General features: G+C 33.8%; 1 protein-coding gene across 1 annotated transcript in view; it reads right to left on the minus strand.

Moving 5' to 3' along the window:
* Positions 1-14,713, minus strand: part of CDH2 (cadherin 2) — a 210,817-nt gene that overhangs the window by 64,735 nt on the left and 131,369 nt on the right. The window lies entirely within an intron of this gene.

Here is a 14,713-nt window from a genome sequence, read left to right on the forward strand (position 1 = left end):
ACATGAAGCAGTTTTAACGTTTTTTTATATATGGGTTTTTAAGAAAAGATGATGATAAATTTATTTTAAATTAAAATACATCCTTAGCAGTGAAACTACCCTGTATGAGGCTTAATGGCAGATACTTGACGTTATGCATTTGTCAAAACTCACAGAACTGCAGAACACAAAGTGTGAATCCTAATGTAAATCAGGGACTTTAGTTACTAATAATGTATCATTATAGGTTGTAACAAATGTGTCACACTAACGCACCAGAAGAATAGGGAAAACTTCTGGGGTGAGGAGGATATGGAAATCTCTACACTTTGTGCTTAATTTTTCTGTAAACCTAAAACTGGTCTAAAAAATAAAGCCTATTAATTTAAAAAAATGCTTCCTTATAGGTGATGGTCTAACTTGGTATATGATTAGATATTTGAAAGGAATGGATAGTCGTCAATATTCTCAGTCTCTCACAAACACGAGTTCCAGTGAATTGCCTCCAGGTGGTATTAGTTGGAGCTGGATAATATAACTGAATCAATTACTTTACATAAATACTAGGTAGGGAGATATTGAGTTAGTGTTTCGTGAAAGTCTTAATATTTTATCAGACACATGCAATAAAGTTGAAATTCTATTATTTTAAAAATAATCAAGGAACTTAACTTGAAATATTTTTCTGACAGAACAATCTTCCTTACATAAAAACATTAATTTTGCTTAAGTGCTCAGATAACTCAAAGTAGAAATTCTAGAATCTTATAACATAAGAGAAAAGGAATAAATTTCCTGAGACAACTGAAAAACCAGGCTTGATCTACTGGATTATTCAAGTTTAAAACAACTCGATACACAATTAAACGTTTGTGGCTAAAAACATCATATTAACAAGAAATTCATGATTAGAGCTATTGCATAGTTTACCTCCATAATATGTAGTTACTGTTTTTTAACCCACATAAAATTTTGTTAATATGATTAATACAAAATTAAGCATCAGAAAAATAACTATCTTAAAGTGCTTTTTGACTCTTAAAGTGATACTTCAAATTAATGTTAACCATAAAACTATAATATCCTTGTAAAATATTAACAGGAAACCACAGATCTTATACATTAAATGTATTAGCAGCTAAAGGCACTACATAAACTATATGAATGAAAATATGCAAATACACAGAAATGGTTTATAATTTTTGCTCAAGTGAAACATCATACCATATTTAGCAACAATTATAAGAGTACACTAAAATATTTTTGTGCCTAAATATGCTTTTAAGTTTTTTATTGTTTTTTCCACATTAATGGATATTTTTGAAGGCACAGTGGAAAAACAGAAATGGTTTCACAGTATTAACAGAAGTTCTTCCATACACAGAGCAATATTTATTAATGAACACGTATCTATTAACGAAGAAATGGGAGGGATGGAGGAAAGAGCTGTCTCAACAGTAAGTATTTCACAGTTTTTTTACTTATAGATTCCAATGTAGAATGGTTACCAAGTGCAAGTTTGCTCATAAATCTGAAAAATCTGCTTAGACATTCTTTTGCCACTCCAAGACCTTTCTGAGTTTCCATTTGAGGAACAATTTTTCCTAGAACAAGTGAGTAGCCATTCCAGGGTCTACCGTCCTTTTCACACACGCACAATGGGATACACTAGAGGTAGTTTGGGAATGTCCAAATGGGCCGTGGCAAAAAAAGTCATTACATTTTCTTTATAGCATATAATCATGAAAAGAAAAATGAAATAAAGTTTTAGGAAACATATTGACTATTAAATATACATAAAACTTCCAAATAAAATATTTTAAAAATCTTTAAGGAGAGTTTGAGCTTGTTTTCTTGAAATACCTTTTTTATAGCAAGTTTTATGATTGAGATATCAAATTCTTGATAATTACCATCAATGAAAACTTTATTCACAAAAGTCAGTGGAAGCAAATGGTAGCAAAGAATTCATCACTTTTTCTCCAACTGACAGAAAGTTCTTTCTTGTCACGAACCACAAGGGATACATTTATTAAATTTCATGGTCCTTCCTTTTCTTACATCGACAAATATAATGTTGAAATTCCTTGTGGAAATGCAAAAGCTTTTCAAGTTTTTTCATATTAAGTATTTTAAAATAATGATAAAACCTTACTTCAAGCATGCACAGGTACCGCTCTAATTGTCTTAATACTTTTTCTTTAGAATTTAAAATATAACATCAACTAAATATCACAAGTGAATCATTTTTATCCCTTTTCCAAAGTTGAATTTTTGCTTCAAAGCCATAACCTCTGTGAGTATGTGTAATATTTTTTACATGGCCTTTGCAGTTTTCAATTAAGTTCATTCAGGTGCTCCAAAATGTCAGTTAAGTAAGCTATTTTTTCAAGCAAATAACTCTCCTCCAACAAATCTACAGTGAGCAGCATTCAAACATACTCACAGTCCGTGTTTCTATTAGCTAATAAACTCTTGAAAAAAAAAGTCCTTTAGACAGCTTGTATACTTTGGTATATATCAGCAAATATGGTATTCTAATCCCTTACCTTTGCATAAAGCTGTAGCCATTTATTTTCATAATATCAATTTATGTGGATTTAAGATTTATGAGCAAACTTTTATATACAAGAGCTTTGATATGAGTAAAACTAACAGAATCACAGGGCTCTCAGATTTAACTCTTGATGTTTATATCTTCATACCATTTATAGCCTTGATACCTTCATATCAGCCTCATGTAATGTTTGCTTAACATCTTGTTTTAAAGTATTCATTTGTCTCCTTGATACAATTTACAAAAGTTTGCTTTGCTTTTTTTTTGGCAGAATAAATAATGCTCTTCAAGGATTCTAACCACTAATACTAACATTTATTAATTCCATAAAGTCATCCACATGCAATGATAACTTTTTTGATTTAATAATCTTTTTGATTATTAAATGTCACTATGATGTGTGACATGCCATCACTCCCTCTCCTGAGTGTATTATTCAAAAGTGGCTCCTTTTCTATTTCTTCTACTTCATTGGTGCTCAGTATACCATTGATGAATATAAAGACTGGTAAAATAAGGAATTTTGCATTTGTGTGAGGCATTTTGGCTTAAAGCGTTAAATGTGAAATATTTAAATGGCTTTTAGAGCTGGATCATATAGTGCCAAACTCAATCTCATAAAAGAATTTTCTCGCTTTCCGCTTAAAAAAGTCCAAAAGTTCTTCTGCCTAAAATGGCTGTTTTGGGGTATGGTGCCCACAAAATTTGTCCTGCATACAGCTTAATTTAATCGTTTTTACATTAAATAAAACATTTAGACCAAGTGTGAGAATAATTACAAGGACACACAAACTCCAATTTGAGGGAATCATTATTACATTACCTAATTAGTAATATAATATATATAAATAATAATGCAATAAATAATATTATGTAATAATATAATATAAAAATAATATAAGATATACAAATAAATATATATAAATATAATGTATAAAATATATATTTAAGGTCTTCTGCATTTTTAAAATACTTTAAAATAAAGCATACGAGAAACTTGAAAAATTAAACATTCTATAATGTAAATTAGAATACTGAATATTCATTTTCACTTAATTTAATAATTAAAAGTTTAAAAAACATACAAAATATATTCATTATTTATATTTGTGGATAATCAAAAAATATTATGAAAAAGTCATTTTCTGGAACCTATGGTCCTGTTTAGTAATTTAGTAAATTTTATGTCCAGAAAAACCAACTAATTTAATTCTAAGAAATTTGTTTCTAAAAACCTATATAAATTTAACATAATACAGACACTTTAATTATAAAAAACACACAAAAATTATTAATTTCTATCAAGTATAAGACTTTGTTTATTTTAAAATCCAATAGGAAAGAAGAAAAAAAAGCAAAAGAAGAAAGAGAGGAAAAAAGAAAAAGAGGGAGGGAAGAAGAAACAAACAATTGAGAAAATTAACAAAATTAATGATTTTCTGGTACCTGACAAAAGCATAAAATGATAAAATTTATACATACCTTCTATTTTAGAACTAAATAGTGAAAACTATGAGCAAAAAATACAAGCACATTAAATTGAAAGAATAATACATTAATACTTGCTTAAAAACTTCCCTTAGAGTAAACATATTACAAAAGTAATGATCAGATAACTGGGGGGGGGTTCAGTAGGAAAGGGGAGATTTTGGTGCTTGCTCCATGGACAAGCTTTTGGTCAACAAGATGACCTGGGGAGATGCTATGTGGGGACTTGAGTCTATGCAAGTTGTACTCAGCAAAATAGAAATCAATAAAAATAATAACTTTCACTGAGATTTTAGAGAAAGCCATAAAAGAGCACTCAAATATAATTTTAACTGTTGTCAGTTAATTTATTGAACTGTTTTATTATAAAAATGCCTTCACACTTTTAACACTATAAAAAAGTTCACCCGTGAGTATCCATAGTACACCTGTACCCCATTCTTGGGATTCTGGCTGGGAGACACTGATCTATTTTGCCATACTGCTGAAATATTAAGGCTTAGGTAGGCATTACTAAATGCTCTCAGTTTTCTTCTCCTTCTTAGACATTCAGAGAGACGACACTTCTCATATCCCTTGACCTTGGCCATGACCATATGGTTTGCTTTGGCCAATAAAATTTGGTGATTGAAGAGACACATATCACTTTCCAGCAGAAGCATTTAAACTCTTTTCCCGCAGTGGCAATTATGAAAGAACGTGTTAAATGGAGGTAATACAAAATCAACCCACCCCGGGATGACCACTCAACAGAGAGCTGCCCCGGAGAGTCACCTGTTTCCACAATGGACTTCACATGAAGGAGAAACTGATGTTTCTCTGTGCTAGGCACAGAAGACTGGAGGTAATTGTTACTGCAGCACACCCCAGCCTATCATGTCTGATAAGACCTCAACCTGAGTGACCTAAACCCTTCTCAAGGCAGTAGAACGAGGATGAAGTGTCTATGAAACTAAATAAGTAGAAACCAAACTTATTAAAGATGAAAATCATAAAACAAAAAATTTCTTCTTCCTAACAGTCTTGGTATTTCCCCACCAAAGGAACAAGCTTTTATTGTAATGTTCTCTAAAACGTTATGAAATCTATTAGAGAAGCTGTTATTTCATTTCTTTTCCAAGGAAAGTCATGTAATATTTAACTAACAGCTGTATACAAGTTGCCACAAATAAAAGAAAGAAAGAAAGAGCTATGATATTCTTCTTTGGTATGAAACTGAAAAAAATCAAAACAAGCAGTAGGGATCATATAGAAGAGTGATTATGACATCAAAAATATGAAATTTAAATTTTCAATAGTCCAATAATGTTATGCATACAATTTTATATATTAAACTATTGGAAAAGCAATAAGATTATTTCATTCTCCCTTGTATGCATCCTAATAACTCAAAAAATTGTAAGCTGTTCCCCGCTTCATTGATATTCTTCCTCCAGGCATCTCCATGCCATGAAATTCAATGAAAACCCTTTCTTTTGACAGAATCCAACTAAAAGTATATAAAATTATCAGTGCTCAGGCAGAATTATTCTCCTTTTTTGCAGAATGTGCCCATTAACAAATTACATTGAAATGCCACTACCTCTAATTAAATTACTCTGACAGAGCACAGGTTGCGTAGAAGCTCCTTTTCCCAACTGTATGGTTATTAGTCTCTGAAATTTGATGCAATTTAGTTAGCCTCATATTTCGGGCTACTTATATCAACCAAGAAGGAATCCTAATTCCTAATTATTGTGACAGGTTTTTACTAATTTTTAAAGAAAATGAGCTTTCTGAAAAACAGAAATTCTTGCTAATTGGAGTTTTCAAAAACATTGCTAGAAAAGGAAAAACTAAACTAAACTAAACTAATCTTGTGTCTAAATCAGTTTTGACAATGTGGCCTCAAAATGTGTCACAGAAACCAGAAAGAATGAATGTCTCCCCAGAATGCCACCTTACTAAGACATGGGCACACCAAGGAACACAAGGATGTTATATGTTTTATGAAACTTGAATAAAAGAAAGAGGTTCATGGAACATAATGCTCATTAAGCAAATTAGCTCTACAGTATTACAAGATATCAAATTAACTGAAATTAAAGTCTATTGAACTATTAAACTATTAAATCCAAAACCATTTGCTGATAGTAAAGTTACAAAACAAACAGGGTAAGATTTCACCCCAAACATGCAAAACAATTTTAAAAAGATTTATTCTTTTACTCATTATTAGCAGAAAAAGATCATGGTCATATACGAAGAAAGATCAATGTAAATAAAACATCTCTTGAAAATTTGCCATAATAATACATAATTCACAGTTTAAAAGCTGAATTCCCACTTACTACTGCCAGTCCCCTCGAAAGATATATCAGCTCACTAATCACTGGAAAGAACTTTGTAAATAACAAAGTTGGACTTTCTACAGAAAGCAAACCATAAAAATTTAACAAAAGCAACATGAAAACCCACAACATTACACGCGTTATTTCTAAAGGCTGCCTACGTTCTCTGAACATTAGCAACATGTGTATTAAGTATCTAATATATGCAGGATTCCATAAAAATTTCATCAATGTTACTACTTCTTTCATAAAACCAATGAAGTTATTCAAAGCAATTACATAAAATCCCTAAGTTGCCAATGAAACTTAAATAGTAAAATCAATTAACAAATTCTAATATAAATTCAATTAGTGTGTTATTGCTTGGGAAATATCACCATATAATCTGGAAAAAGAACACATGGCCTCCTGGTCCCTCTTATTATTGTCTCAGTACATCACTTTCCCACTTTTTTTTTTTTTTTTTTTTTTTTTTTTTTTGTGAGGAGGACCAGCCCTGAGCTAACATCCAATGCCAATCCTCCTCTTTTTGCTGAGGAAGACTAGCCCTGGGCTAACATCCATGCCCATCTTCCTCTACTTTATATGGGACGCCGCCACACCATGGCTTAACAAGCGGTGCATCGGTGCGCACCCGGGATCCGAACCGGCGAACCCCGGGCCGCCGCAGCGGAACGTGCGCACTTAACCGCTTGCGCCACCGGGCTGGCCCCCACTTTCCCACTTTTTAAAGAATTATTGTATACTCTAGAAAGCTCTCTAGTAGCATAAAAGTATTTTTCCAACAACCTAAATGGTTGTTTCTCAGATCCAGTTCAACTCACTCTACCACATGTAGTCATAAGGAAAACAAGGGCAAGTAATCCATGACATATAAGAAAAAAACGGTCTGTGATTTTTAATGCATTAACATGTAATAAAGGGACATTTACAGATTATTTGATTTTACACCAATGTATAAATATTTGAGTTGAGTAACTCTCTTTTTAAATGCCAATTACTTATTGATATTTAGCAATTATATTTTATACTTACTAAATCTTTATTATAGTGTCCAGAACCGCAATCATTTCAAAATGCTGTCATTGGTTTAAAACAAACAAACAAAAAAATAAAACAAAAAATCCTCTTCAGAAGTGTTCCCTCTCCCTGTTACGGCCCAAAACGAACATCTCTGTGAACACACCAGCAGTCTGAATTCCTGGGCAAAAATCTGCTTCAACTGACAATAATAAGCCTTATCCTCGTTAATGGGTAGACATTTCCTCTTGGAGAAATGATTACACTTCCATTTCACCATTCTCATTAATGATACCAACGCGAATGAGATTAATTGTCATATACTGTAACATTATGGCCATCTCATGTATGCTGCACACCATGTGATTTATCTGGAAGCATTTAGGTGCATGAGTGTCTGTCTAGGAGCATTAATCTCACCGATCCTTCCTGAATGCCACTACAGCACTCTTAATCCAGCTCTTAGGTGTACTTATGAAGGGTCAAGGTATCTTTAAATTTCACAGAGATAAAGATTTTGCACATTTAATTTACCCCATGTAAATACACAAGCATGTATTAAAATATTTTCATTATATTAACCAAGATAATGTCAATGTAAGTATTCCACACTCATATTATTTGCTTCCAATTTACCATCTCCCAGTCTGTATGTATTAGCTACAATAAATCGAGTTAGGCTAAAACAATATCCTTATCCTGTCCTGATAAGTGGATGCAATAAGCAGACTAGTCTGAATCATTTTTTTGCCTAAAAGCCTCAGCGATACTAATGCTTAAGTATAATATATTAAAACCCCATTTTTAAAAAAACTAACTTAGATATTTGACTTTCAGAGGCATAAATGAAGTAAAATGACAGATGCAAATAACTGAAACAATGACAGAAAAAATACACAGCTAACAGGAATGATGAAAGACCCATTAAAATGTGAATTTCTCATCTAAAGAAACCCATTTTTTTAAAAAGCAGGGATATAAAAACCAAGAATAGATGGAAAGGCAAGGTATGAAAGAGACTACAGATAGCGCTTCACGGCACAGTGGGTCCATATTTTTGATGTACTATCTTGTTCCAAACACACAGCAATAATAATAAAGTAGAAAGAGTTAAAACAAAATAAGACAAAATCTAGGCAGGCTCAAAACAAGATGAATATGCCAGTGGACCAGAAATTAACTTAATGTAAATTGCTGCTTGGATAGGAAGCAAGCATGGGCATCTGGAAGTTCAGCTTCTGCAGGGTAAAGGAGCTTGAAGGTGAGAAGAAGTAGGGTACACATCTAGGATGCCACGCGACACCAAAGCATGGAGGTGGGGCTGGGGCTGAAGTTGGGTTTGTACAAGGGCAGAATGTGAGATGAAAAAAAGTCCCACTCACAAGGAGCCTGAAATCTCCAAATCATTACACATCAGAAAATCTAATGCTAAGAACAGCCAATAAAACCAACAATCAGAGCCTAACACACTCCAAATGAAATTAATTTCATGGACTATTCTTCTGGTTCTCCCGATCCCACTGGTCACTCCTCCATCTCTGTAAGATTCCCTAAGTTTCAGCCTGGGACCTTCAATTCTCTCAATTCTCACCCTAGGTGATTTCAACCGAATCCAAGGCTTTAAAAACCACCTGTACAAAGATGAATGTTGAACACATATGTACAAACCTTGACCGTGCCCCTGAGATCTAGACTCCCACTTGCAACTGCCTACTTGTCATCTCCACTTGGATACCTAACAGGCAACTCGAGCTGAACAGGTGCCAAAGCCAACTCTTGATTCACTCCTGCCCCCCAACAACAAACTCCATGGTAAACAGTTTCAGCCCTCATCCAAATGCTGAGACTACAAGTCTAGGAGTTGAGCTTGACTCCTTTCTTATTCCAAATGTAACCAATTTGAAAGTGCTGTCAGCTCTGCTTTCAAAATATATCCCCAATATGGCCATTTCTCATGACATCCACTGATACTATCTTATCACCAGCCATTATCTGGGCCGACTCATGGCTAGGGCTTCTAACTGGTCTGTCACTTCTACTCTCCATGACATCTATAGTGGCCTTTTAAAAATATAAATTAGATCATGCTCAATGGCTTCCTCTCACATGGAGATCAAAATCATTAACAAGGCCCTCGGCCCTGCAATTCATCCTCCTTTCCTCTTCCAGCTCATTGCAGTCACGCAGGCTCTTATGATTCCTCCAACAAGCCAAATTGATTCCTGCCTCACGTCCTCTTTTGTCTATTGGAAATATTACACAATGCAGGAGAGAAGAGATGAAAGAATGAAGGAGAAGGAAGAAGAAGCAAGAAAACTTGGGAAACCAGGCAGGAGATTGAATCAGCTGTCCAGGGAAAAGATCATTAGGTTCACTTGGGTCTTTTATAGGCTATATGGTTAAAGTTACTTTTCCTTAATTTTTCCAACTTCCTTCCTTTCTTTTCTTTCCATGTCACTGGTATTCAATGGATGATTAGAGTTGACTCCAGTCAAACCAGATAATGAATAAAAGGAACGTGAGACTCTCTTTTTATTAGCTAGTTTTACTAGAGATGAGTAGTATGAATCATAGAATGCACAGGGGAGGGGTGTAGCATATTACGCATTTTAATAAGAGCTAAGCAAGTAGAGAGGCAGCAAACAAAAGTGTTTTGATGTTTGCAATCTAGTGACCAGAACATTAGTGATAGCTAGGATGCCACAGATCACCCAGAGTCTGTGCTCTACTGCACCACATAGCCTCTCAAACACCACTGGACTTGGAAAACTTGCAAGAGGAATGAACAAATTCCAGCTAGCCCCTTAGTAGTCATGGACAAGGTCAGCAACAGCAATAGTCTAGTGTTGAGCCAATGTTCATGGATATATGCATTAAGTCTCCTCAATATTGGGGAATAGTTAAGAATTAGCATAAAGAAACTTGTGGGTTCAGCATCTCAACCACCAATTATAACCCAGCTTTAATGAGAATGACTCTTAATATAAGGAAACAAAGGACAAGGGTAGAGTTTGTACCCACTTCCTCAGATCCAATAGCACTAGTTAATAACAACACATTAATTTGTTTTGTATGTATGTGTGAATCCATCTACCTATGTATAAAAGTGAAGAGTTTAGAACTATACTCTGAACAGAGTAAGTGTCAACTATTACTCTCACTACTGCTATTTCTAAGTCAGGAGTTTAGAGTTCAGAATGCTTGTGATATAATATGCCATTTGGATATCACCTACAATGATCTAAATACTTTCATGTACTTTTTTTATTGTTCATACAATAGTTTCCCACCTTTACACATAAAAAAATGTTTATTTGGGAAACAAAAGGTCACAGAGTGTAAGTTACCTGGTCACATTGAAAGTGGTGGCACTGATGCCTTAAGTTCTTGGGGGCATCCTGAGAAGCACCCACTACATTTCTAGACCAAGAGAAATTTCCATTTCTTGTTGAACTGCCCACACTCACTGAAGATTAACCAAATGATTCCCAGTCTACCATGTAAGGTGAATATAGAGATGGATATGGCAAGGTCCCTGATGTCTAGAAGTTTAAATTTAGACAGAAAGGGCTTCAATCACTAACAGTAAAGTAAAACAATATAAAACAAGATGAGATAAACCAAAGCTCTTGACAATTATATTTGAAGCGAGGAAGGGAATACAAGATGTAATGGAAATGGCAGCCGGCTTTTGATCTGAGCATAGAAAGATGAACAGGATCCCACTAGGCTGCACGGGGATAGGTGAAAGGTGGTGGCTTCAGCATGAACAGAGCATGGAAGCCTGGCAGTGATGGTGCCTTCACAGAGGCATCAGTGTTATGTAAAGAGTGGTACCTGGATCAGCACAATTGTTCCTCATTCAACACCGTTATTAAGGATGAGTATTTGTGAAGGAGTTTTTCTAGGGCAAATTTGTTTAGCAAGGTGTTTTTAGGACATATTATCTTTGTAGGGGGATGGATTTTTATGGGCTAAAGTCTTTTATTGAGAAAAGCAGTCTCCAGGTAAACTGAAAACCATTAGGTTGAAAGAAGAAATGTCAACATAGGCAGGAACTACAGATCTAATTACTGATGCACGTGAACTGGTTCACAGAATTTAGGGGCAGTGTGTGTGTGTAACGTGCATATCTGACAGTAGGGTTAAGTGTTAAATTTAAATGCCATTGTAGTTTTTATAAAAAGGCTTAGTTAGCATTTCTCCTTTTCCTGAGCCCATGGGTTACACTTATTAATATGAGAAAGACCATTTATGACACTTTTTAAACATGGAAATTATTAAAAAATATGCAATATAACATGCAAGATGAAATTATAAAGAAATGGGATTGATTCCACAAGTCACATAGAAAAATCAGATTCATTACATAACAAGCACACCTTGTTAATTACAGTCCAACCAACAGGCGTATAAATATGCACTTTAATTTGGAGCACAGTACAGAAGTAACTTCACCATCTAATGAGATGAATGACTAAGAAAGCTGAAGGATACTAAAAAGAACCGGCTTCTATAAAGGCCAACTCTAATCTCACGTATTTTATAAGTAATCTTCAATAAAACACCAATATTTTATACACGATTGAACTATATCCTCAACTAGTCCGACCCAGTGTACTTTTCTTTGAATAGGACGAAATTGCATTGATAATGAGATTTTTATCATTCTTTTCTTGTTTGGTGTAAAAAAATAAAAAGCCACTAAACTCAGTTCTGGTTGTGGTTCCACTGACACCGGATCATTCTCTAAACAGCGTTGGATCTTCATTTCTTCAGCTATCATATTTTTACAGCACTAAAAATATGCATACGCATAGTCTAAAATTCGGTACCATAACAAGTCCCTGAGTGAATACCACCACTGAAGGTTGCACTCAAGTTTTTTTGGTTTGTTTTTATTTTTGTTGAGCAGCTTTTAAGTAAAATATAATGGCTTCTCTGGACAAAAAGTAAAGGAAAACTCCTATGGGAATAAAATTGTTTTAAATGTATTTTTCTTTAGTTTTCTAAAAAGCTATATACCCCACAAAGCAAAGTTAAAATCCACATATCACATTCCACGTAATTCTAGATGAAAGGGTAGCAGTAGCTACAGTGATAAAAATCAGTGCAATTATTCAATGGTCACTCTCACTTTCAATAGGTTAACAAACTACATTGGCATTAATGAATTGTAATTTATAATCTAGGCGCTTCTCTTTTGCTAAAATTTGTATGTCATCACAAAAAGCTCAAGTTATTCTGTTTGAAACACAACTCTTCCTAGAATAGACCAGTCACCTTCTTTGCAGGAAACAGATTTCAGTCATTTCAGCACTAAGATGTCACAATGAGTATAAATCCTTGAAGATCAAATGGTACTACCAGTACTTCAAGTTCCAAATTCTGTGCCTCATCCCCTTTAAAAGTAATGAATGTCAACGAGAAAAGGTAAAACTCAAACTTCTTTAGAACACACTCCTTTAGAACAGTTCTTTAGAACTATTTGGTAAGGAATACAAAACAGTTGTAATTCTGGAAAATAAAAATATGCATTCAAGACAACTAAGGGTACAATTCATGATTTCTCTTAAATGTACAATTTTGATTAGATAAATGCTCTTCAGGAAAGATAAACTGAAGACCTACAAAGTTCCTTGAGAGACATGGCAAGAAAACCAATATGATTCTATTTCAAGTTTAAGTTACAACAAAAAAGATGCTCCTTTAATGTGCTTTAAAGGTGCTGCTTTACGTGACATATTTTCCTTTAAAAGTTGGTAATAAAATAAACTCAGTATTTGTTGCAAAAGAGATATTCTCTATTCAGTTCTTATCATAACAAACATACATAAACATTCTCCTGCAAGTTTTGATTTCTAATGAGTAGCATTCTTTTTCTCAGGTTCAAAGTCATTTTCTTCAACAGCCTATTTTATATGCACACAATACCTTTTGATAATTCTTCCATGGATTACAGTTTAGACTTGAAAACAAGCAACTTTGTTAAGCAACTTTGTTGAATATCTTAATGTTTTTCTAGGCAGTTTCAAATCCCTTGATGTTTGGCAAATTTTTACAAAATTAATGAGGTTAACTTTCATTTTTCAGACTTGCACACTTACTTTATGTTAACACAGACCTCTTCTTTAAAGATGACTCACAGTCAAGGACTTTTAAGTTTCACTTTATTTTTAGGAAAATCTAAGCTCAAAGTAAATATGAAAAAAGAGAGAAGTATGTGACACTTTCTTAATCTTAAACACATTTAGGGAACTAAATACAGTTTAATCCCACTTGAAACAGATTTAAGAAAATACAGACATCTGAACTAAAAGGTAATGAGACGTTAATAATGTTTTTCTTTTTCTAAGATTCCCTTTTTGTAGCTTCATGGTATTCTGCCTTCTTACTCCTTTCCACATCTGAACATATATGGCTTTCTACGAGATAGATATGTGAGAGGAGCCAGAAATATAAAAGAGAATGGGGCAAGTAATCCACCATCAAGGAAGTCACAGATTCATCTAAAAATTTCTGTAGCAAATTATATGAGTTAAGATGAAGATCTGAGTGGGGATTAGAGGAATCAAGCTAAGACATTTAAAAGTTGAAGTTGACACTTAATGACATGATTAAATAGACTACCACAAAAAGTATAAAGTTTGCCACAAAAATATTTAGCCTGTAAAATTTTAATTTACCTGCAGTTTGCAGGGCAATATCTAATATATACAGAAATGGACAAATATAGCTTGTTGCAAATTATCACCAGCTGGATTTGAAAACATACCTTATTTTAAAATATAAATATGTAGTCCCCAAACCCACAACTCTAAAGAAGGCAAAGGAGAAATATAGCTCTTAAACAACTCCTTCTTAAACCACCATCCCTACCCCCATAGAATATATTTGCACAGTTTTTTGTGGTTATGTTTTAGTTTGATTTTAGAATAACAGAAATTCATAGAATCGCAGAATTCTTTGTTTAAAATGTAAAAATATGCTTTGTACATAAGCCTTTTCATTTGATGCTACTTTATTTTCCAATTTAACTAAACCACTGTTAGATGGAATGAATAAGGCAATTTTTATTACCTGAAAGCCTGAAAGGAAAACATATGATTCTGCTTGGTTCTTTAATTTCTCAGTGAAGATACACACACAGCTCTTTAATAAAAACATGCCATTGAGTTTCCATTTCCCATAATTCCTTCTGCTTAGTGAACAAAGTCATAATAGGTATGTCAGAATGAAAACAGGGATAAAGTTCTTTTGAGCTGACGGAAATGCCTATGCAGCTTTTTATAACTAGAATACCGACCGTCAGCAAAACAGAGATTGGGTGGCTCAAACA

The sequence above is a fragment of the Diceros bicornis genome, chromosome 16 (assembly GCF_020826845.1).
Source record: "Diceros bicornis minor isolate mBicDic1 chromosome 16, mDicBic1.mat.cur, whole genome shotgun sequence".
NCBI lineage: Eukaryota > Metazoa > Chordata > Mammalia > Perissodactyla > Rhinocerotidae > Diceros > Diceros bicornis.